Source organism: Hippopotamus amphibius, chromosome 9, assembly GCF_030028045.1.
Source record: "Hippopotamus amphibius kiboko isolate mHipAmp2 chromosome 9, mHipAmp2.hap2, whole genome shotgun sequence".
Taxonomy (NCBI): Eukaryota; Metazoa; Chordata; class Mammalia; order Artiodactyla; family Hippopotamidae; genus Hippopotamus; species Hippopotamus amphibius.
The window spans coordinates 27,425,750-27,452,208 of record NC_080194.1 but is presented as its reverse complement, the minus strand read 5'-3'; the positions used below and the strand labels follow the sequence as shown (position 1 = coordinate 27,452,208).

Below are 26,459 nucleotides of genomic sequence, written 5' to 3'. Positions count from 1 at the left end.
AAGATTATTACGCATGTATACTCTGATAATAATAAAGGACTTAAACGGTTGTCCAAAAGTAACCCCATGCCTCAGCTATTTTTCTAAGGCTGCTGCACTGACATGCTCCATTAATTTTTTAAAATAAAACTTCACTTGATGACAAACATTTAGCAGGAAATAACTTCCAACATGCTCATTCAAAATGAAAAGTTCAATGCTAATGTTCCCCTAATTCAAGCAGGGAAAGACAATATAACTTGTTTTTGAATGATGATTGTATACCATCTGCCAAAAATTTAAAACTCTTCAAAAGAGGGCAATTAAACTATTCAGTTAAACTTTTGGATACCATTTGCAGACCCGAATGAATTAATTTAAAAGCTCTTGGCTTCTTCTGACATTCATTTACAATTTAAATTTAAATCTCAGACAAAAATAAAACGAGTCGTCCTGCTTCCCATCTAAATGTCTTATGATCTTAATATTCAAGATACCTAAGAAAAAAGAAAAACAATGATTTGAGTTCAACAATACAAATACTCTCCTTTAAAATGAAAATGAATCTCAAAGAAAAATTATGGTACCTCCATAGACTGAATATTATGCCACTACTAAAAGTAAAATAATGAAGACTGTGGTTAAATAGTTGTTAAAGCTTTAGAAAATATTTATATATCTCTCCCTATACATAGACCTGTGTTTGGAGATATACAGATACTATATGCCAAACACTGCTTTAAGCAATATATTAACTAATTTAATCCTCACAAATTCTATTAAGTAGCTACGATTACTATCCCTAATATACAAATGTTATATAATTAGCCCAAGCTCATAGCAGCTAGCAAGTGGTGAAATTAGGACCCAAATCCAGGCAGTGCTAATTCACTACAGTATATTTTTATGATAACTGTTACGAAGAATCAGTAAGTGCCTAGACATATCTTATCCTTTATAAATACCAACTTTCTTCCTCGATCCTAGGGTTATTTCTGTTTGCATTAATAAATTTTCTTTTAATTCTATCATGAAGTAGTTAATACTGTTATTTAGCTGTAACGTATCAATTTATCAGTTAACTTATTATCACCAGATGACTAGCAAATTTATAATTTCATTGAGGACATGAATTCTTCTTTTATTTACCCTCTATTCTCAAACTTATACTACAGTTGTTGAATGAATATGCATATGCATCAATGACTTGAGAACCTAAGATACCACTTCTTTCACCAGAGAAACTAAACTCTGAAACAAAACAAAAAACAGACTAAAAGAACTAATTTATTCAACTAAAACTGAAAAATAACATAGTTGAGTTTAGAACAAACAAGTGATGGGAGAAAAATTATCTTGAACACTAGAAGAGAGAGAGATGGCAACAGAAAAGTAAAAACAGGAGAGAGGGGCTCCATCTGTGCTTAAAAACAAATCGACAAACTACATTAGAAAAAAATATTCTCCTATCTAATTGATTCATGGAGGGGGAAAGAACTCATATGACCAAACCAAACCAAACAAAAAAAAAACAAAAAAACCCCAAAATCAAATACTTTGGTATTAGGCACTATACAAATCTGTCAAAAAGACAAAAAAGAATGTCCAGGTGTTAGATGTGATTAGGTTAGAGTACCATTGTTCAACAGAAATAGAATGCAAATCACACATGGAATTTAAATTTTTTACAGCTACATTAATAAAAAGAAATAGATGAAATTAATTTTAATAATAAACTTTGTTTAATCCAGTATATCCAAAATATTATCATTTCAGTAGGTAATCAATATAAAAAAACGAATGGGATATTTTACTTTCTTTTTTTATACTAAGTCTTCAAAATTTGGTATATATTTTATACTAACCACATTTCAACTGAGACTAGCCACATATCAGGTGCTCAACCCAAGGGTGGCTAGTGGACAACACAAGGTTAGACTTTATGAGGAAAGAAACAAAAAGCATGGTGAAAAAGCATCATTACTTTCTGGATGGTAAGGAAAAAATTTATTTTCCCAAAAGTTACCCCTTCCCTTGAGTCAATAACATATCTCAACTGCCCATTAGTTATTTTTCAGAAGAAGAAAATTTTTAATTTTTTATGCCCCCATGGATAACATACAGTCTTTTAACTAAGGCCCATTTTATCATCCTTTGTAACTTTTGCATTTTTAAAGTACGTCATTTCCAACTAATCTTTTTTAAAATTATTTATTTATTTATTTATTTATTTATCTGGCTGCGCCAGGTCTTAGTTGCAGCAAGTGGGATCTAGTTCCCTGACCAGGGATTGAATCCAGGCCCCCTGCATTGTGAGTGTGGAGTCTCAGCCACTGGACCACCAGGGAAGTCCCTCCAATTAATCTTTTTCACAATTAGAAAACTGTTAACATTTCATAGAGAGATGCATTCACAATTGACCACATAGGATAAATTACAAAAAGATTAAATATTTTAGTGTTAAAAAAAATAGTCATAAAACCAAAGAAACACATAATTCCTAGGTAACAGTAGCATAAAAAAGGCTACTGTAGGGGGCTTCCTAGGTGGCGCAGTGGTTAAGAATCTGCCTGCCAATGCAGAGGTCACGGGTTCGATCCCAGCTCCAGGAAGATCCCACGTGCTGTGGAGCAACTAAGCCCGTGTGCCATAAAAAAAAAAAAAAAAAAAAAAAAAAAAAAAAAAAAAAAAGGCTGCTGTAATGTGATTTAAAAACCTAGAAGCCATGAGAGAATATTCAAGCACATAAACATTTTAAAAAATAACTTTTGTGGGCTTCCCTGGTGGCGCAGTGGTTAAGAATCCACTTGGCAATGCAGGCCACATGGGTTCAATCCCTGGGCCGGGAAGATCCCACATGCCCAGAGCAACTAAGTCCAGCGCCACAGCTACTGAGCCTGAGCTCTAGACCCCACGAGCCACAACTACCGAGCCCACATGCCACAACTACTGAAGCCTGTGCACTTAGAGCTCATGCTCCGCAACAAGAGAAACCACCGCAATAAGAAGCCCAAGCACTGCAATGAAGAGTAGCCCCCAATCGCCGCAACTAGAGAAAGCCCGCATGCAGCAACAAAGATCCAATGCAGCCAATAAATAAAAAATAAAATTAATTTAAACAACAACAACAAAAACTTTTGTTTGGCAAACAAGCGGCACTGAATTTATTTATTTCTTCAGTAAATATTCACTGGGTGTTATTATGCACCAGGCACTGTTCTAGGTGCTGAAAAGTAAAATTAAAATAGCAATTAAAAATGTCAATGAAAAAACTGGGGAAAAATATTTGCTACTCATATCACAGAGAAAGAATTAAATTTAGTAATAGATAACATAAAGCCCATAAAGAAAAACAACCCTATGGAAAAATGGACAGAGTTTAAATAAGCAATTCACAAAAAGTAAAGACACCCTAACAGATGATTGAACCTGGTGTACCCCCCCCCAAAAAAATAATAAAAAAAAAAAAAGAGTGAACCATAAAAAAAAAAAAAAAAAGACACTTACCCTTACTCATGCTAGGCAATAGCAATTCAAAAGTTATACTAAACCTAATTTTATACCAAACTGATTACAAACACACAGATAAAGGGAAAAAAATACTCATCATACCAAAATCTGTTAGATACATATAACAGTAAATAAACGGAAATTTATAGTTTTAAATGATGCCAGAAAAATGGAAAGGTTGAAAACTTAATGAACTAAGCATCCATCTCATGAAAGTAGAAAAGTAATAGCAAAATAAAAGTAGATGAAAGGGAATAAAGACCACAGAAGAAATTAGTGACATAAAAAATATACAACAGAGGGAATTCCCTGGCGGTCCAGTGGTTAGGACTCTGAGTTTCCACTGTAGGGGGCCCAAATCTGTAAGTCATGTGGTGCAGCAAAACAAACAAACAAACAAAAAAGCAAAACAAACCAAAAAAACCAAAAATACACAACAGAAAAGATCAACAAAATTGAAAGTTGGTTCTTTTGAAAATACTAATAAGATATATGGTGATGCTGATCAAGAAAAAAATAAAACAGGAATAAACAATATCAAGAATAGAAAAGGGACATCTAACACATTAGACAGCAGACATTAGAAAGATAATGAGGATATTATTAAGTTTAAGCAAATAAATTTTAAAATGTAGACAAATTCCTAGAGGAATTGAAACTGACTCAAATAGAAAGTTGAACAATTTTATAACCATTAAAGAAATTGAATTAGTTGCCAAAAAATCTTTCATCAAAGAAAACTGCAGGGCCAGATGTCTTCACCAGCTTCATATAATAAACAATAACAACCTTTCGTAAACCTTTCCAGAGAACAGACAAGGTGGTACATTTCCCAAACATTTTATAAAATTACTCCAACCCTGATAACAAAACCAGGCAAGGATGAGACAAGAAAATTATAAACCAATCTTACTCGTGAACGTAAACAAAGAAGTTCTAAACAACATAACAGCAAACCGAACGTAGTAGTAAATAGAAAATTTACCACATCAATAATTAAATTAGGAAAAGTGAATATTTACCTCAACAGATATTCTTAGCCAACTATGAACAGAAGGGAAGTTCCGTATTTTTCTTGATAAGAAGTATCAAGAAAAATCATAATTAATTGTAAAACCTTTCCTTCTGTCTATGAACAAAAATCAGGATGCCCACCACCATTTTTATTCAACATTTTATAGGCTCCTACACAGCACAGAAAGGCAAGAGAAATAAGAAGTAGAATCAAATAGGAAGAAACATTATTTACAGATAAAGTAAAAATTCCAAAGAATATGCAGATAATTAATAGAATTACATGCCATAGTTTAGCAAGGTTGCTGGATATGATACAGAAATCAACTGCATTTCCATATACCCGCAAGGAATGGTTAGAAAAAGCAATCTTCAAAAAAGCAATATTTACACTAACACATTCACACACATGAAACCCACCAACTAACAATACATGTAATAAAAAATTGTGGGGAAAATCATAAAAGTTTACTAACAAATACTATTTGAATGTAATGGATATTATTCCATGTTTACAGATTTGAAGACAATTTTATAAAGATGCCACCTCTCCTAGAACAGATCTACAGGTTCAGTGCAATCCCAATGAAAATTCAGACTTTTAATATAAAATTTGACAAAGCGATTCCAAAATTTATACAGTAGCCAAAAGGGCCAAAATAGCCAAGACCCTCTTGAAAAAGAACAAGGCGGGAGGCCTTGCTCTACCCAATTAAAGACATTATAAAGCTAATTTTACTTTGGATAGTATGGTATTTATGCAGGAAGAGACAAATCTAAAGAATATGTTAAGAACCCAGAAACAGACACACACCTACATAGATATTTAAGACAAAAGTGGCATTTCAGAGCACAGGGAAAGAAGTATCTTTTCAATAAACAATGCTAGAACAAATGGAGGGAAAATGAAATGGACTTCGCCTTCACTCCTTACACAAAAATGAACTCAAGGCAAGCCAAACACCTAACTTGGAAAGGAAAAAACTAAAGTTTTTAGAATCAGCAAAAGGAAAAATTTCTTAACTAAGGTATAGAAAAAGCATTAACCATAAGGAAAAAAGTAATAAATTTGACTATAGTAAAATCCAGAACTTTTATTCATCAAAAGACACCAAAGAGAGCTGTATACTTGAAACTAACACAATATTGTAAGTCAACTATACTTAAAAAAAAAAAAAAAGAAAGAAAGAAAAGAAAAAAAGACACCAAAGAGAATGATAAAAACAAGTCACCAAAAGGAAGATATTTTTAACACGTAACCAAAGGACTCAAATCCTGGATTAAATAACTCCTACAAATTAAAAAGAAAAGCAGACAATCTAAAAGAAAAATGGGCAAAGACAAGAATTTCATGAAAAAGAAATCCAATGGCCAATAAATATGTAAAAAAGGTTCAATCTTATTAGTAATCAGGGAAAAGCATATTAAAGCCACAAGTAAGACACCACAACACACATATAACCCTGGGGAAAAAATTTAAATCTTATAATACTACGTGATAAGAAAAACATGAAACAATGGGAAAACACACACTCCTGGGATCAATGTAAATTGGTACAACTGTTTCAGAAAACATGGATCTTACAGAAAAGTTGAAGATACCCTTACTCTGTGGCCCAGCGATTACATTCCAAGCTATATACCCTAGAGAAACTCATGCATATATGCACAAAATATATGTATAAGAACCTTCAAATAACACTGCACATAATAACCCCAGAAAGGAAATAACCCTAATCTTCACCAATCCAAAATGGATGAAGGAGAATACGTTCATGGTCTGTTTTACCCACATCACTTCTGACACCAAATGTGTGGGTTTTTTCCCACATCAACCAGTTCTCCAACTCTCCAGACACCAACTGAGTGTTCTGCAACTCAATTCAGACACTAACTACCCAGAGCTAATGTCAGACTCCACAGGTTTACAGGTGCAGTTCCACAAGCCTGCTCTCACTGCAGATGCCGGTCTCAAGTACTGGATACCCAGCTTACCCACTCATCTCTCCAACTTGGGTTCAAATCAAGGGTTCCCAGGATCCCACCTCAGGTTTGATAATTTGCTAGTAAGGTTCACAGAACACAGGAAAACAGCTTACTTACAATTACCAGTTTATTACAGAGTAAACAATTCAGGAACAGCCAGTGGAAGAAATTTATAGGGCAAAGTTGGCAGTGGGGAAATGCTTGGAAGTTCCATGGCTTCTCTGGAAATACCACCCTCCCAGCACCTCAGTGTGTTCACTAACCTGGAAGCTCCCTGAACTCCATCATTTAAGAGTTTTTACAGAGATTTTATTATATAAGCATGGTTGATTAAATCACTGGTCATTGATTAAAAAGAATGAAATAACGCCATTTGCAGCAACATGGATGGACCTAGAGATTGTCATACTGAGTGAAGTGAGACAGAGAAAGAGAAATATCACATGATATCCCTTATATGCAGAATCTAAAAAGAAATGATACAGGACTTTCCTGGTGGTACAGTGGTTAAGAATCCATCTGCCAATGCAAGGGATAGAGGTTCGAGCCCTAGTCCAGAAGATCCCACATGCCTTGGAGGAACTAAGCCCCTGCCACAACTACTGAACCTACATGCTGCAACTACTGAAGCCCACGTGCCTAGAGTCTGTGCTCCACAAGAGAAGCCACTTCAATGAGCAGCCCCTGCTTGCTGCAACTAGAGAAAGCCCACGGACAGCAATGAAGACCCAATGCAGCCAAAAATTAATTAATTAATTAATTAATTTTAAAAAAGAATGCTTACATAATGGTATAACTTCACAGAAAAGGATTATCAAAAGTTAGGACAGTGGTTACTCATGGAGAGAGGGAGAGGTTTATAAGGGAAAAGTACACTGGGGACTTCTGGAATACCAGCAACGTTCTAGCTTCTAACATTGAGACTGGCTACACAAGTGTTTGTTTTACAATTATTTGTTAAACAATCATATATGATTTATGCACTTTTTTCTGTTATTTCACAATAAAAAAGAATCTACTCCCCACATATTTTAAATACCACATTTGCATATCTATATTATATATGGTATGTGAAAAATAAAGAACACCTGCATTATGAATAGTATGTGGGGGTTTTTTCTTACTCACACGTGACAAATTATGTGAACACAAGAAGTTCAACTTTTTAGTGATGCCATTAAAAAAAATACAAGTATTTTTTTCATTTACAAATCTATAGGCTAAATTAAGTACACAGCCCTAACTTATTAAGGGATATGGGGAAAGCATTAAGACTGTAAAAAAGAAACAACAAACTATAAAATATGGTTTCTCAAATTTTCACCCCCTATGAATAGGCATTGCACATAACATGATCATTTTATGTAAAAAAAATATTCATTGCATTTAAAGACACGAGTAAAATATTTAAAATGAATAGTAAGGAACTTCCCTGGTGGTGCAGTGGTTAAGAATCTGCCTGCCAGTGCAGGGGACACGGGTTCAAGCCCTGGTCCAGGAAGATCCCACATACCACAGAGCAACTACCCCATGTGCCACAACCCCACATACCACAGAGCAACTATCCCACGTGCCACAACTACTGAGCCTGCACTCCAGAGCCCGAGAGCCACAACTACTGAGCCCATGTGCCACAACTACTGACACCCACGCACCTAGAGCCCATGCTCCACAACAAGAGAAGCCACTGCAATGAGAAGCCCGTGCAGCACAACAAAGTGTAGCCCCTGCTCTCCACAACTAGAGAAAGCCCATGTGCAGCAATGAAGACCCAGTGCAGCCAATAAATAAATACATAAAAAATAAAATAGGAAGATATTCCTAACAGTGAGAGATGACTGCACACTCTCACCATTGTATGTATATCCAGTATATTTATTTTGCTGCTTATTTGAATTAAACTAGAAAATCTTAATTCAATTATAGCTTATCAGGAAGGCAGCAATGCTTGGTGGTGGCTCTACGAAATAGTTACAGATATGTACATAAAATCTTACAGGTTCTACCTTCAAATATTTCTGAATTTGAGCATTTCTTCACTGTATGCCTGCTACCATGCTAGACCAACCATCATGTCTTGCCTGGACTGGTGAAAGAGCCTCCCAATCTGTCTCCGGCACCCCTCCATCCCACCCCTTCACACTATTCTCAACACAGCCGCCAGAGTGATATTGAAAAAGATCATCTCACCCCTATGCTCAGAACTTGCAACAGCTCCTATCTCACTCAGAGAAAAAATAAAATCTTTACAATAGTCCACCAGACACTCTAATATCTGGTCCTCATTTCTTCTCTCCTATAATTCTCCTCTCTGCTTCTGTCACACTGGCCTCTTTGTTCCTCAAATACATTATGTTTCTCAGAGCCTTTGCTCTTCTTTTTTTAAATAAATAAATTTATTTATTCATTTATTTATTTATTGGCTGCGTTGGGTCTTCGTTGCTGTGCGCGGGCTTTCTCTAGTTGTGGCAAGCAGAGTCTACTCTTCATTGCGGTGTGTGGGCTTCTCATTGCAGTGACTTTTCTTGTGGAGCACAGGCTCTAGAGCACGTGGGCTCAACAGCTGTTGTGGCTCATGGGCTCTAGAGTGCAGGCTCAGTAGTTGTGGTACACGGGCTTAGTTGCTCCACAGCACGTGGGATCTTCCTGGACCAGGGCTCAAACCCATGCTCCCAGCATTGGCAGGCGGATTCTTAACCACTGCACCACCACGGAAGTCCCAAGCCTTTGCTCTTCTGCTTCCTCTGACTGGACTGTTCTTCCCCTGGATAGCTGAATGGCTCACTCTCGTCTCCTTCAAGTCTTCATTGAGAAGGTAACATATGAATAAAGTCCTCCCTGATAACCTAGTTATAACAACTTTCTCTAACTCAACTGCCTATGCACTTTACTTATTTTCTTCTTAGAATGTAATACCATCGAATATACTGTATATTTTACTTATTTATTTTATTGTCTATGTTTCCCCACTAGACTATAAATTTCATGAAGCTGGGATTTATTTGTTGGGTTCACTCTTGTATCCCCAAGCACCTAGAACAATTCCGGAACAAGAAGGAAGCAGTTCTTCACTATGGAGTGTCTTTGGTATTCTGTAACATACTCAAGAGTACACAAAAATATACTCAAAATTAATATTTTAACCTAAGAGATAGAACAGATTTTTAATCCACTCTCATTGCAGTCATTTTCATTTAAAGTACTTAGAAATCATCTTAAATGTGCCAAATAACAAACCATTAATTTCTTTCTCTGAGGGAAGAAAATCACGTATACATATTTTCAGAACTGTTCTTCAGAGCCACATGCTTTTTAGACAGGCTGAAACACATTATTATTTTAAGTACTTGTGGGAGATACAGTTCATGTCTGCTTGCTGACTTAAAATACTGGCCTTGGGCTCAACAGAGCAATTTGGCTAGAGATGAACCTTTAGTTGTTATCTACGTAAAATTGAAGACCTGAAGTCATGAAAGTAGAGACTGAACTGGGATAATGTGGAGTGAAGAGAGAAAAAGAGAAATCACGAGGGCCACAAATACTTAAACAGGAAACAAAAGGTCAAAGGAAAATAACAGATAGGTGTAAAGACTGGTAACGGAAATAAGGGAATACAATGTCCTAAAATGGAGATGTCAGTATTGTCAGAAACTACAGAGGTGACACAGGATGAGGACTGAGAAAACTCTAAATTTAAGACCTCATTTGTGACTATTTTAATAACTTTACTGAGATGTAATTAACTTATTATAAATTCATCCACTTAAAGCATACAATTTAGTTGGTTATGGTATATTTAGAACTGTGTGACCATCACCACCACCAGATTTCAGAGCATCCTTATCACTCCCCAAAGTAACCCCACCCATTAGCAGTCATTCCTCATTCACCACTCCCAGATGCTCAGATTTGGACAAGTATGGAAAACTGAAAAAGTAAGGAATTACAAGTAATAATGGCATATTCTTTCACAGTAAAAGGAACTAGGTAGATGGGAAGAGGTGTCAGGAATGGCTGTTTAAAATGGGAAATGATTTCAACATGTGGTAGGCTGAAGAGAAGAATTCAGGACACAAAGACTGAAAGAATTCAGGACACAAAGAATTCAGGACACAAAGAGAAGACAGGACACAAGTGATAGGAGATCAATACTAACTCAGATACCAAGTATAGTTGAATAAGAGAATTAGAAGCACAGTTGGAAGGGTCTGACTTGGAAATGAAGAAACTCCTTAGGAGACTGAGGTGATAGAGGTAAGGAACTACTAAGTCAATAACAAATGAAGGACTGGGAACAGCCAATGATGGAAAGCACATTTACTTTTCACTATCTAAACTTTGGTAGAGTTTTAAATATTTCATTATTTGCAGGCTTTACTATTTCAAAATAAAGGTGATAAATATGTAATAGAGGGATTTTCTCTAAGATATACAAAGTAGCAAGAGACTGTCACTCTCACCCTAACAATGAAAAATAAGCTAAATAAGCTAAAAAATAAACAAAATAGTTTTAAGCATCAGAGGAAAGAGGACATAAAAAACCAAGTGAATTAAATTCTAGAAAGTGATACACCCTTCACAGGAGAAGCAGGCCCATCACTGCTCTCAACCCTGATAAAGCAGGAGGAGGAATGCACTGTAGACAGGAATAAGGAGAAATAAGCCAGACTTTTAATAGTCACATGTAGGCTAGCATGACAGATTAGAATTCTGAGAAGTGACACAGGCAAGGCTGAGTGGTCTAAAACACTAGATTAAGAATTACAAGGAACCCCAGACATGGAACAAGTCTGTACCCACCCACCAACTCTTTCCCATGGGTCTTCGCTAAACGCACAGGTAGCACACTGAAAGGGCAGAAGAGCTGAGATTCCCTGAAAGGCGTGTGGGCCTCCCTGAAGTACAAGGTAGCCACCCCCCTACCCACCCCCCACCCCCGCCAAAAAAAAAAAAAAGGACTGGGGCTATGAGCAGGCAGAAATCCATCACATCACTCCAAGGTTTCAGCTACCAATGGCTCAGGACATGGCAAGGAGAGCTGAGAAAAAGCTCTCCAAGGCATTCCAGGCCTTTACAGATTGCCAAGACAGCTGCCCTCCAGAGGCTGGCATAATGCACGCAAGGCAAAGATCTCATGAGACACAGAAAGCAGGACTAGAGAACAAAGAAACTTCCCAGCAACCTAAAAAGCTGGCAGCTAGGCTGCCAAACAAATCTCTGGAACCAAGTCAATAATCAGATCCCAAATCCTGCTAAAGAAAAAGTTATGATTCTGCCCCAAAGTATTTCAATGCAGTGGTGAATCAAATCAAATTAAAGCTGCAACAAAGCACAGGACCAACTTACTTATAAATCAAACTTTCTCAATTTAGCAGCCTGACAGAATAAAGGGCATCTGGGAGGTAAATATTAAGTAAACAATAAGTAAACTTCAGGATCTACTGTTGTTTTATATAAGTTGTCTGGCATATAATCAAATATTATGAGACAAGAAAATGTGGCCCATAGTAGAAGAAACAGTCAAAATAAATAGACACAGAGATGGCCCAAATGTTGAAATTGTCAAATGGGAACTTTAAAGTGATTAGGATGAAAATTTAGCAGAAAAGGTGGATGACATACATGAAGCAGAGGAGGATTTCAGCAGAGTAGTACAAATTATAAAAAAAAGAACCAAAAAGAAATAATGGAAAAGAAAAATATATCAGAAATGAAGAATGAATTAGATGGACTTAACAACAAAGACTGGTAAACTCAAAGACAAATCAACAGAAAATATTCAAACTAAAAAAGAAAGAGGAGAGGTAAAATAGCATGCCCAAGTTCTGTGGGACAATTTCAAATGGTCTAACATAAATGTAATTGGAGTCCCAGGAGAGGATAGCGAGACTAAACAGAAGAAATTATTTGAAGAGAAAATGGCCATGAACCTTCTAGAAGTGAAGAAAGACATCAACCAAACAAATCTAAGTTGAGTGAAGCCCAAATAGGATAAAAATATACCAGAGAATTAACCTAGTGGGGTTGCAGTGTAATGTAAATTAAACGACTACCCGAAAGAAATGACTTCAGGTTTTACTAACACTGGTGGAGTTAAGGTCATATCAATATAATACTGAGAGTGTCTGTTCCTAAAGAAACCAGGGAGGGTTCTATAATAATTTCCCTTGTAGAATTTAATCATTTTTCTCCAAATTTAGATACATTAAACATGCAGAGTTATATTTCTAGGTTTAGAGTATGCCACAATCTAATTTCCTTACTTCAACCTAACTTGATTTTCTTTTTTTTTGGCTGCGTTGGGTCTTCATTGCTGCGCATGGGCTTTTTCTAGTTGTGGCAAGTGGATGCTACTCTTTGTTGCAGTGTGCAGACTTCTCAGTGCAGTGGCTTCCCTTATTGCGGAGCATGGGCTCTAGGCACCTGGGATTCAGTAGTTGCAGCATGCAGGCTCAGCAGTTGTGGCTCACGGGCTATAGGGCACATGGACTTCAGTAGTTGTGGCTCCCAGGCTCTAGAGTGCGAGCTCAATAGTTGTGGCACACAGCCTTAGTTGCTCCGCAGCATGTGGAATCGTCCCGGACCAGGGATTGAACCCGTGTCCCCTGCATTGGCAGGCGGATCTCAACCACTGTGTCACCAGGGAAGTCCTCAATCTAACTTAATTTTACTATGTGGATTTTTAGGGAAATGTTTTCTGATAAGAATTAAGAAGAAGTTAAATCACGAAGCTCAACTACTCCAAATCAAAAATCTTCTCTCAATAAACAGTAATCCTAAAATCTCCATCTACCAATATAAACTTTATTTTTTTAAATTTTTTATTTATTTATTTTATTTTTTTTGTTGTTTTGTTTTTTAGGCTCTTTATTGGAATATAATTGCTTTACACTCTTATTCCAGTTTTTGAGGTACACCAAAGTCAATACACATATCCCCCTATTCTCTCCCTCCTGTGACTCCCCAATATGAACTTCTATAATTAAACTTAATATACCTCCAAGGAGGGGAAAACTAGTACAGTATATTCAATTATTAGGCATAACAGGAAGCCAAAGGTGTGTTTTATGTGAAGACGTTTATGTGATTTACACTGTTCAAAGATCTCTATTTGCTCCATGGAAAACAAGTGTAAAGGACTTCCCTGGTGGTGTAGTGGTTAAGAATCTGCCTGCCAATGCAGGGGACACGGGTTCGAGCCCTGGGCCAGGAAGATCCCACATGCCAGGGAGCAACTAAGCCCACGTGCCACAACTACTCAGCCTGCGCTCTAGAGCCCTCGAGCCACAACTACTGAGCCCACATGCCTAGAGTCCATGCTCTGCAATGAGAGGAGCCACCACAATGAGAAGCCTGTGCACCACAACGAAGAGAAGCCCCTGCTCACCACAACTAGAGAAAACCCACAAACAGCAAGACCCAATGCACGTCTCCCCGAAAATAAACCAGATGTAAGAAAAACAAAAATGGAAACCAGGAGACCAATTAACAAATAACTGAAATGGTATAGGAAAGAACCAGTAATAATCTGAATTAGGATGACAGCAATGGAAATGTTAAGTGGTTTGATTTAAACAAGCAAAGAAAAATGATAAGTTGAGACAGTAAATAAAATGGGGGGAAAAAGTAATGTGATAATGATTTAGGTGGGGAGGATAATATTTTTAATAGTGGAGTGAGGGAAAAGATGAAATTGGACATAAGAGTGAAATCGTGGGAAAAGCTAAGAGAACAGCCTTCCCAAGGTCCTTCACAAGTTTAAAGATGTATGAGCCTAGCCTGGCTCTCACATTCTTTAACCTCTATAGCCCACTTATAATTATGCTTTGCCCAATACTATAAGCAATTAACAAAGGGCTTAATTCTCCCATTTTGACAAAAAGCAACAGCTACACTGTAGTCTAATAAGCACTAACAGTCATTACACCACCTTCAGCCCTTAGGAGTAGCATTCTATACATAAGAGATTTCACAATCAGAGCATTCATCCACAACAACTTTCTATATCTGCATATGTGTATCACTGTATGTGTTTGGGAGGGGGACATGGGGGGATACTGTCACAGCAAGAGGTTCCTGTTCAAAGACATTTTACTGACAAAGCAGTTTTCAATCTAACCCAGAATCCCAACAGTAGTACTGCTTTGTGAAGATAATTACTGAACTTTGGACTACTTTATTGTTCATTCATTTAACATGAATCATTAAATATGCTCTGACGTTACCCCAATTCCAACATGGCAAATAACAGTAAGCTTTTGTGCTAATCATGGTATATGCCTCCATTTACAACATGGCTTAAGGTAGGAAAAAATAAAACTGGATTGCAACTGAGAATCCCCAAATAGGGAATGGTAATAATGAAAAACTGACATGAATCCTGCTGGAATTTTTCTCCTAAACTCCGTCAATTTCTATGGCTAACAAAATCTTGTTTTCACATGATATCAAATGCATGAAATTACTAGTTTTATAGTACAACAGTGATAACGAAGAGAAGAAAATGAAATACCAGCAAGACCCAAGCTCAAACACCAGACCTCCCTCTCATTAACTGTGTATTCCTAAACAATTCACTTAATCTGCCTTTGTCCTGGTTTTCTATCTGTAAAACACAGATACATCTTACATTATAGACAGGGTTAAATAAAATAATATAATGCCCAGTACATAACAGGCATTAAAAACTACATGTATTACATCTCTTCGATTATTGGAACAACCATCAGTATGTTCCTACCATTTAAAAGGGCAGCTTAGGGATTTCCCTGGCAGTTCAGGGGTTAAGACTCTGCGCTTCCACTGCAGGGGGCGCGGGTTTGTTCCTTGGTTGGGGAATTAAGATCCCAAATGCTGCATGGCATGACCAAAAAAAAAAAAAAAAAAAGGCAGCTTAATGCCAACAAGCACAGAAGAAGATGCTCAACATCATTACTCATTAGGGAAATGCAAATCAAAACTACGAGTTACCACTTCACACCTATCATAATGACTATAATTTTAAAAAAGGATAGATAACCAAGGATCTACTAGATAGCATAGGGAATTACACTCATTATTTTTAATAACTTATAAGGGAAGAGAATCTGAAAATATATACATATGTATAACTGATTAGCTGTCCTGTACATGTGAAACAGAAGATTGTAAATCAACTATACTTCAATATAAATAAATAAATAAATAAATAAATAAATAAATAAAGGAAAATAAGCATTGACAAGGATGTGGAGAAACTAGAACCCTCATACTTTGCCAACAGGAATATAAAATGGTGCAGCCACATTTTAAAACTTTTTTTTAAAACAAAAATTTATTTTATTTATTTATGTATGTATTTATGGCTGTGTTGCATCTTCATTGCTACACTCAGGCTTTCTCTAGTTGTGGTGAATGGGGGCTACTCTTCGTTGCGGTGCACAGGCTTCAATAGTTGTGGTACATGGACTCAGTAGCTGTGGTACGCAGGCTTAATTGCTCCTCGGCAAGTGAGATCTTCCCCGAGCAGTGATGGAACCCATGTCCCCTGCATTGGCAGGTGGATTCTTAACCACTGAGTCACCAGGGAAGTCCCTAAAACTTTTTTTTTTAAAATAATATTTGGCCACGCTGTGCGGCTTGTGGGATCTTAGTTCCCCGACCAGGGATTGAACTCGGGCCATCAGCAGTAAGAGCATGGGAGTCCCAACCACTGGACCACCAGGAAATTCCCCACAATTTTTAAAGGTCAGAGTCCATTTACAGGTATTACAGAATATTGGTTATACACCATGTATTACGCAATATAGCCTTACAGCTTATTTTATACATAATAGTTTGTACCTCTTAACCCCTACCCCTATATTGCCCTTCTTCCCTTCCCTCTCCCCACTGGTAACCACTAATATGTTCTCTATATCTATGAGTCTCTTTCTTTTTTTATCATATTCACTAGTTTGTTGTATTTCTAGATTCCACCTTTAAGTGATATCATGTAATATTTGTCTTTCTCTGACTTATTTCTCTTAGCATAATATCCTCCAAGTCCATCCATGTTGCTGCAACTGGCAAAATTTCCTTCTTTTTTATAGCCGAGTAGTATTCCATTGTATACATATACTACATCTTTATCCATTCATCTGTTGATGGACACTTAGGTTGCTTCCATATCTTGGCAATTAAGTAAAGTCACAGGACAGAAAGTAAATTAGCAATTACCAGGAGCTAGGAAGAAGGGGAATGGGTAGTTACTGCTTAATGGGTACAGAGTTTCTATTTGGGGTGATGAAAAATTCTGGAAATAGACAGTGGTGATGATTGCATAACACTGTACATTTAACGTCACTTACTGTACACTTAAAAATGGTTAAAAAATGGGGATATGTGTATAAAAACAGATGATTGAACTTGGTGTACCCCCCAAAAAATAATAAATAAATAAATAAAATTTTAAAAAATGGTTTAAAAAAAAGCAAAGAAGCAATAAATCAAAGAAAGCTTAGACCTGTCCTTAGGCTCAACCTCATTAAATGAATTCCATACAAAACAAAACAAAATGAAACGGTTAAATGAGGGCTTCCCAGTGGTGCAGTGGTTAAGAATCCTCCTGCCAATGCAGGGGACGTGGGTTTGATCCCTAGGCAGGGAAGATCCCACATGCCGTGGAGCAACTAAGCCCCTGTGCCACAATTACTGAGCCTGCAATCTAGAGCCCGAGAGCCACAACTATTGAGCCCATGTGCCACAACTACTGAAGCCCATGTGCCTAGAGCCCGTGCTCCACAACAAAAGAAGCCACCGCAATGAGAAACCCACATACTGCAACGAGGAGTAGCCCCTGCTCGCCACAATTAGAGAAAGCCTGTGCGCAGCAATAAAGACCCAATGCAGCCAAAAATAAATAAGCAAATAATAAATCTTAAAGGAAAAAAGTCATCATGACAGAAACCATCACACAATTTCCAAACAAAACACTTAATTCTAGAATCTTATGTTTTTGACAACTAGCAAATATAGTTTACATACATAAAAAAATAATAGGGAAACCAGGTCCAGAGTTCGTGCGAATTCTCTGTACTATCTTAACTTTTCTGTAGTCTACAACTGTTCCAAAAAAAATTAGTTTGGTTTTTTTCTTTTAAAGGGTTTACTGAATCTCAAAACATTATGCTAAGTGAAAGAAGCCAAACTAAGAAGGCTACAGGTACCATATGATGCCAATTTATATGACATTCTTGGAAGGCAAAACTATAGAAACAAAAAAGAAAAATCAGTTGTTGCCAGAGACTGTAAGGTGAGTGGGAAGGATCAATCACAAGGGGCATAAGGACACTTTTCAAAGTGATGGAATTTTTCCATATCTTAATTGTGATGATAGCAGTTAAACACTGTCACTATTTCTCAAAATTTATCGAGCCATACACCTAAAACAGATACATTTTACTATAAGTAAATTATAGATCAATAAATCTGACTTCAGGGAAAAAAAACAAAAAACCTTGAATAGTTACAGCATCATATCATGAATTTTAATACAGGCAGAATTCCAGTCTGATAAATGTCATCATGAGATCTAGTCAGACGAAACAAGGCTATATTCTTGAATCAAAGAGCATTTTTCCAAACTCAGCACTGTAGTCTAAAAAACACACACTAAAAAGAGGAGTCAGAACAGTTATAAATTACATTATGAACACATGTAAAGTGACTTAATGAAACAATTTGGTTATGGCTACTCATAGCACTATGGTTTCATTTACAGGTAATTAGGTCTCCTTCTGAGTTTAGGGGTGGGGAGATACCTGCTTTGCATAATTTCCAAAACTGCAAACAAAACATTTGGAAAAGTGTTTTCCTGTTCCCTAATTAGACAGGTATTTAAGTGCATGTATCTCTGCCATTAACATCCATGTTCTTTTCCCACTTCACCAGAAGGTAAGCACCTCTTTGCCTTTGATTTCCTTCTATTGTCTCCTCTTATTTTCCCCACCCTTTTATCTATAAGGAGGACTGTCTTTGCTTTTTCCTCTCATTCCACAGTAGAACTTTAACAATACTTAACATCTTCCTGCTTTTACTAGTATTTTCTGAAAGTAAACTGCTAATTTCAGTTTTTAAAGGAAAATACTCTAAAAAACGATGTTTCAATTAGAATTACCCATATTACAAATTTTTTAACCAATTTTCCTTTATGAACACTGCCTACTCTTTTCTCATAGTAAAATTCTTATCAAATCCCTACTCATTTCACAACCGGAACTCACATCACGCTACTGCTCATTATAGTCAACAATCTCTCTTTCCGTACTCTTAGCCATGTCTTCCACACTACTCAAGCCACAAGTACATAGCATGTGCTAAGATTTTCCGAATCAACCAAATAACATAAAAGTTCTGACCACTGGCCTCTAAATTTTTATGGCAAGTGTCTATTCATTCTCATCTCCTATACTTCACCTCTGTCTTGCCTTTATCTTTTAGAACAAGTCTTGCAAATCCTTCCTTGAAGCTATACTTTTTCTCTTATCTAAGTTTCCCCCAAGTTGTTCCCTGTACACCAAAAGAGCTGTCCTTGACACTTCATCATCTTCTTCCTACACTAACAGTTTAAGACCTAAACTCTTTACTCAGAAATCAAAAATCTTACCTAGTTAACTCTCATCTATTTTAAATGTAACTATACACTCCCTTACATTTTTTCTTTCCCATTAATAACTTTTTAATAACTACTTTCTGCTATACGTATTATAGTTGGTCTCTCCAAGTTAGAATATAAATTCCTTAAAGGCATGAAGTACCCATTAATACACACTCCAAAATCTGGTTAAGTGCTATGTATCTAAACACTCAAGTACCATAGAAAAGATGCAACGAAAGAACTCTAGCCTTAGCACTGTAAGACACTGTAAATTCAAGTGTCTAATATGTTATACCTCTAATGTATTATCCTAAACAAGTCACAATAGTATACCTCTAATGTAGTATCCTGAACAAATATTATAATGTATTATACCTGTAATGTATTATCCTAAACAAGTCACAACTTCACTGGGTCTCATTTTCCTCTTCAAGAATATGAGAAAAATACCTTGCCCCATTTACTTCACAAAGAATAAGGTTTGGGGGTAGGGGGAGCATTACTTCCTCTATAATCATCAATCAATACAAATGCAAGTCTATTATTTACTTTATCATTGTTAGTCACAGTTATCATGACTGAAATAAGCCTCTGGTTTTTTGCTGTTTTTTTTTTAAACCAAACAATGCACAACAAATTAAGTGAATCAGCACTGTACATCATTTATTCATCAATAATGTAAATGTTACAGGAATAACAGAAAGCCATATGTTTAACAGTAGGGATGTTAATTTTATAGCATCTTAATTCATTCTCAAGGTTAAAAGATAAATACGCTGCTAAACCCAAAATAATTGCCTTCAAATCTATTAAAATCAAGTGTTTAAAAACCCCATTCACTTTTGTACCTGAATAGCTGAATTAAAAATTTTAAGAAGGGCTTCCTAGGTGGCGCAGTGGTTAAGAATCCGCCTGCCAATGCAGGGGACACAGGTTCGATCCCTGCTCCAGGAAGATCCCACATGCCACAGAGCAACTAAGCCTGTGTGCCCAAAAAAAAAAAAACAAACAAATTTTAAGAAATCCAAAATATAGTTTAAAATCGTACAAATCTCCATTTTTAGGTGCCTAAAATGTCCATGTGCACTCTTTCATTGTAATTTGAATCTATCACGTTATAAATAACAAATGGCAGAGAAAGAGAGATACAAAGAATACATAGAAGCACAAAATAAAGATATTTCAAAATGTGACTGCACCAGACACAGGGAAAACAAAGTTTCTTCTAGTCCCAATCAAAACCCTATGAACAATCTGAAAGATATCCTACAGCAATATCATTCTCAAGTATGACTATAACTCCAATCAAAAGAACATCATGTATGAATACTATCAAAATGACTAGAAATTATAAATTATTACTTTTATACATTTCTCACAGCAGTTGCTTTCCCTTTTCAAGCAGGAATCCAAGGAAGGAAAACAGAATTTTCATACTCTAGATCTGCACGGTCCAATATGGTATGTACTAACCACAAAAACCTACTGAGTGCTTGACAAGCAGTTGGTCCAAAGCAAGATGTGCTGTAAGTGTAAAATGCACACCAAATTTCAAAGATTTACCAAGAAAATGTAAAATATCTTACATTTGTGGCTCTCATTTAATATTTCCACTGGACAGCATTGATTGAGATGTAGTCCAATTCTCAAATGAAAAAAACAAGATATCAAAGGTATTAAACAGCTTAGTACTATCACAGCAGGGTCTGGAAGCTGATAACCTCTATCCCGCCCTCATTAATAAAAGGAATTCATCCTTTAAGACTCAATTTGAGGGGCTCCCCTGGTGGCACAATGGTTAAGAACACGCCCGCCAATGCAGGGAACCGGGTTTGATCCCTGGTCCAGGAAGATCCCACATGCCGCGGAGCAACTAAGCCCTTGCACCACAACTACAGAGCTTGTGCTCTAGAATCCGCAAGCCACACTATTGAGCCCCCGTGCCACAACTACTGAAGCCCGAGCACCTAGAGCCCGTGATCCACAATAAGAGAAGCCCACACTGCAATGAAGAGCAGCCCCCATTCTCCACAGAGAAATGCCTTCATGCAGCAATGAAGACCCAACGCAGCCAATCAATCAATCAATAAAAAAGACAAACTGACTAAAAAAAAAAAAACTCAATTTGAACATCTCCAGCCTCATCAGATGCACTCATTCCCTCTCAGCCCAGGCAATCACATCCTTCTTAGTATTTTGGATCTACCACCCTTAAATGTCATTATAACCATACTGTTATAATCTGTGTTTGTTTCCCCAGATGGACTAGAGAACTTATTGAGGACAAGCACTATTTCACTCATTTTTCTATTCCTAGAACCACCGCAGCACAAGATCTTATATAAGGTTAATTCTTAGCCTTACCCGGGTACAACTAACAAATCAAATCATGTACTATGTGAATGTACTGCACCAAAACATTCACCTTTATCATTTACCTGCCTTAAATTATTTTTGGAATATAGCAAATACAGTAAAAATGGATAATTTATATTATCAAAGAAACAAGTTACAAAGCAATTTTTAAAAAAGTGTTTCACCCTGCTGCTTTGAAAAGTTTGGTCTGATGCTCTGATAAGAACTCAACTCTTGGGAAATTCAATACTCTTGGTTAGGTTTAAGTTCATTTATTGAATGTGCTTACTAAGTGCAAAAACATTGGGCTAGATTAAAGAACGATTCCTGGACATGGGAACCCATGCAGCAATCTTCAATTAATTGAAAACTTCAGAACCATTTACAGCAGAAGGGAGAAACAAAGAATCATACGCTTAATATACAACTAATTACATAAAGTTAGTTTCTAGAATTTCTAAATGCAAGCAGGCAAACTTTTATATTCCATGAAACTGAAAAAGTTGTGAATCCTATGGATGAAAACAATATACTGCTTGCCAAGAAAAACTGCAAGCAACACGCATACAAAACACAAATCACAACAGAGACTTTCATTAAAAAAATTGTTTTAGAATCTATTAATTTAGGCAAAATTACTTGAAGCAGCGCTATCTGTGCTTTGTACCTATGTAAAATCATTCTTGAATTAGGTTTGGGTTAAATAATTCAGTCAAAATGCTTTTCAGTACTCAAAGACTCGTAATATTAAACAAGCAGTTATCTTCGACTGTACAGACCTCAACTAAGGCACTTCGGTCTAATCTGCTACTATGAATAAGAGCATCAGCCCAGCCCTGGCAGAGTTGCTGAGAGGTGTCTTATGTGGAAACTTAACCACAAGTCAAGGAGGCAAAGGTACAAAGTCTCTCCTGGAATCAGTATTTCTGGACCTCCCTACAGCCTTCCCTCTTTTTATACTAAGTCTTCACCACTCTTCTAAGAATAACTTTCTTTTTTCTGCATCTCTTCTAATCTGTGGCTTTGTTGCTCCAATGTTACACAATTTTCCCAGCAGAACTTTTCTGCCTGACACTCACCTGGAAAGATTTTAGGGTACCTAAATCTTTAATAAGTAATCTTGTTCAAAGAGAAAGGCCTCCTTCCTTACACTCAATTCAACACCCACTGTTCAAAATAAAAATATAATTACAAACTGAACTTCTATCAGGCTAATATAGGGAAAGAACTACCACAAGCTCTCTCTTCCACGTTCTTTATCTCCAGACTTTACTCACTTTTCTCCTTCCTCATTTCCCTCCTCAATCCCTGCTCCCCCCAGAAAAAATTCCACAGCTGGAGAACCTCTTTCTTAAAGCCAAACCATTTAGGGAGGAAAATAAGCATGCGCTTTTTTCCTTCAGTTAGTTATTGTTCCTCTGTCACTCAGGAAGAGCTAAGCAAATATTTTTAATTTGACCGCCCTCCCAGAAAGATGATGCGCTAAATACAGACTGAAATAATACTGTCTTCCCGAAGCAAGTGGATTCGCGGCAAAAAAGCAACTGCGGGCGGGCGGGGAAGGGTCGGAGAAGAAAAAGGATCGTTAGCCCCCAAAGCCGGAGATGGGACAAGGAGTCGAAAAAAGCGGGGGGTGGGGGTCACAACTGGGAAGTGCAACACACACACTCTCCAGAATCCAACAATTCGACCCAGAGAATAGGACCGGCCACCGCGGCTCCAGCCCGGCCCCGAGAACAAGGGGGTGGCTTCCCCTCCCCCTTTGGGACAAAACTAACTCCCAGGGCCCCCCCCCCCGCCCCCGGCTAGAGGGTCCTGGAAGGACGCAGGCACCTTCGGAGGGGCAGCTGGCAACGGCCTGGATGGAAGCAAGGCCCAAAGGGAGGTGAGTCGGACTAGGGGCAGCGCCAAGAGTACGGCGCGGAGGGTCAGAAGCGGGCACCCGGGGGACTGGCGGCCGCAGCAAAAGACCCTCCCATACAAGACCCCCGGGGCCCTTCGCCGCATTTGCAGAGCAGGGTCCCAGGTTCCCGCCCCCGCCGCACCTACCGCTCCTCACCTCACGCTGCCTGAGCTTCTGCCTCCACCACAACCCAAGCCGCCACAGCCGCCACGGTCCGAGCCATTTTCCACTCAGCCGCCTCAGCCGCTGCCGAAAGCTTCGGCCGAGTCCGCAGCCAGCCAAGCAAAGACGTCACTTCCGGCTGGGGAAGCACCGCCTTCCGCGCCCAGGCTTCTTGCGGATTGGCTGGTGTGGACGGCCTACCTGAGGAGTGGGCGGGGCTTGGGCGCGTCGCGTGAGGCTCTAGCTTGGGTAGTGGGGGGTGACCCCCGCTCCGCCCAGGGAGTGCCCAGGTGGCTTTGGACCTCTCTCTGTGCAACCCCAGACCAAGGGAGGGGGTCTTTGGGGACCCCAGGCGGCCACCTGTCAGGCCCGGCGTCCGAAGGCCCCCCAACCATCAAACTAAGCTATTGTTCCCGTGCCCTTTCCTGGGACTCTGCACTCGCCTGCATCCGGGCTGCGGCTCCCAGATGTGTGGTTTTGGCCCCAGGCCCGCGGAGATTAGTTTGTGATTGGAGGGCTGAAAGGAACAGGCAAGAAATAAAATCGTTCGCTCCAACCAAGCGTTTACCGAGTCCTCACAGTGGATCAGGTGCTGCAGGGTGCGTAATTAGTAGCCCGCCCATCACGTGGATTGTTTAAAGTGCTTTCACATCAGTGTCTCATTTAATCCTCACAACAGCCAGGTGAGGAGGGTGGCGCTATGATAACACAGCCAGACGACTGTTTTCTACATTACAAAATATCTTCACATACAATCTCCATAATAATACCTTCCTCATGAGAACTGAATGAGATTATGCTTGTAAAGTACTTAGCCCTCAAATGTTAGATTAAAAAAATTACATGACCATGTTAAGCAGATAGGAAAATTATCCCCATTTACAGATGGTGAAGCTGGGGGCATGATTCAAACTCAGTTCTAACTCTAATCCATAGCATTTTTGTCTCTTAAGCAAGTAAGAGAACAGCTCCTTCCAGAGGTTCACAATCTAATGTAACAGACTAGTTTGGGCTGCAATTCTCAGTTAAAAAATTTTTTTTCTTAATTGTGAGAAAGCTGTAAGAGAAGTAAAAATTCACCTCCAACAAATAGTGGGAAATAAATCTGATTTTTTTCTTTCTTCTTTTTTTCTTTTTTGAAGGGAGGATGTGAAGTGAATAAAGCCCTCTAATCACTGTAATAAACATCCTATGCCTCCCTGGAAATAAGACTGGCTGGAGTTGCTACTATATGGAGTCTAGAAGCAACTGTATGATTATTCCTGTGGCTGTGGCTACTAACTCTTGTTCTACCCACTCTTCCTACTTCTAGTTTTCCGCAACTACCCGCCCCCCTCCACACACACACACACACACATACACACACACATATTTCCAGGAAGACTGTACACACCCTGGAAGAATGTCCCTTAGGAATCCACTTAGTGCTACAGCATTGTTGTGCTTTATCTTCTGATCAAAGGCGGAATTTCTAGAATTGGCAGCTCTTTCATGAGATTAAAAGGGTAGGGGAAAACCTATTGTCTCAGGCTGGTTTCCTAGTCCTGCTCCAGAGCTGAGTGTGCCTTCAGAAAAGAAGAAGAGGACTTGAGAGGACACTGTGTCTTGAGGGAAGACTATCTGTTTGACTTTTTTGTATCTTTCTTACATTTTTTCTTAGGAGAAATATTTTCTCTAGGTCCCAGCTTGAGTTCCTTGTTGCAGTTCAGACCTCATTATTTTATTACTATTTTATTATGGCTCTTCAATGGCCAAATACTTAGTAGGCTCTGATCAATCAGAAGGGTCCCAATAAGAAGAGGAAGAAAGGGAGCTTAATGGTTCTCCAGATTCCAAAAAAGCATCATTCACCAACTTCCACGTGTCAAGAATCTGAAATGGTAGCCCTTGCTTAGCTTCTCTCTTCTCTCTGGCAATGGGCATATGAAGATGCATGTGTGAACAACAGAAACACAAACTTCTAGGAGAAAGTGCAAACTGGTGCTGCTGTCATGTGGAACCAAATAAAACATAGCTGGCAGCCATTTCTCCTCTTTCCCTTTTCCCGCTGACTTCAATATTAAGATTTAAAGGTGGAGAAAAGAACTGAGGAGGAGGCATTATATTTTTAAGTGTTCCAATCCTAACCTTCCACAGAGAACTTCACAGCACCACAAATATTCTGAAACTTATTCCAGTACCATATGAGAAATGGGCAACCTTGTTTTACCACAGGTAAAACTAGTGGCTGACATTTGTTGAGCATTTGCTAAGGCTAGTCCCTGTTCTTAGTGCTTTACAAGTCATGGAGAAGAATTTACAAGAATCCCTCCAACCACCTTATAAAATGGTACCATTATGATATCCTCATTTTATAGCTGAGGAATTTGAGGAACAGAGAACATGAGTAATTTGCCCAGAGTCACACAGCTACTAAATACTGTAGCTGGGATCCAAAGCTGGGTCTGACTGCATGGCTCATGCTCTTAACTTCACACTGCCCCCAACAGGCCAAGGAGATATTAACAGCAATAAAGTACCTACAAAAGGCCATTAATAGTAAACCTATTCTCTTTCCTTTCCCAAAGCTGTATTCCCACCCCAGTAGGAGAACTCTGCTGGGCCTTACACTATACAACTTAAAAGCTGTGATCTTTACCTCTCAGAGGTCATTACCTAAGGTAGATAATACTGTCATAGAGGAATGACACTCAGGAAATTAAACGTGTAGATGATGAAAAGATTTGAAGTTTGTAGAAGAAATAGGAAATGTTTGTCCTGTGTTTCATTTAGCAAAAAGTGGAAGGAAATAAAGTATTGAGTCCTTATTTTCAATATGTCAGGCACTATGGTCTGTGCTGAAGATACAGCAGTGGATAAGACAAGGTTTCCCCGCTTTCACAGAGCTTATTAGAGTCCACCAGGGGAGACAAATATTAAGCACCTAATTAAAGT

General features: G+C 38.2%; 1 protein-coding gene across 2 annotated transcripts in view; it reads right to left on the bottom strand.

Annotated features, from left to right (window-relative positions):
* The window catches only part of PIK3C2A (phosphatidylinositol-4-phosphate 3-kinase catalytic subunit type 2 alpha), a 97,156-nt gene extending 73,526 nt beyond the window's left edge, over positions 1 to 23,630 (bottom strand). For both annotated transcript variants that reach the window (XR_009055360.1, XM_057747717.1), the window contains exon 1: positions 23,520 to 23,630. The gene's annotated coding sequence lies outside the window, so the exon portion shown is untranslated. The remainder of the gene's footprint in view (positions 1 to 23,519) is intronic.
* Between the last annotated feature and the right edge of the window lie 2,829 nt (positions 23,631 to 26,459).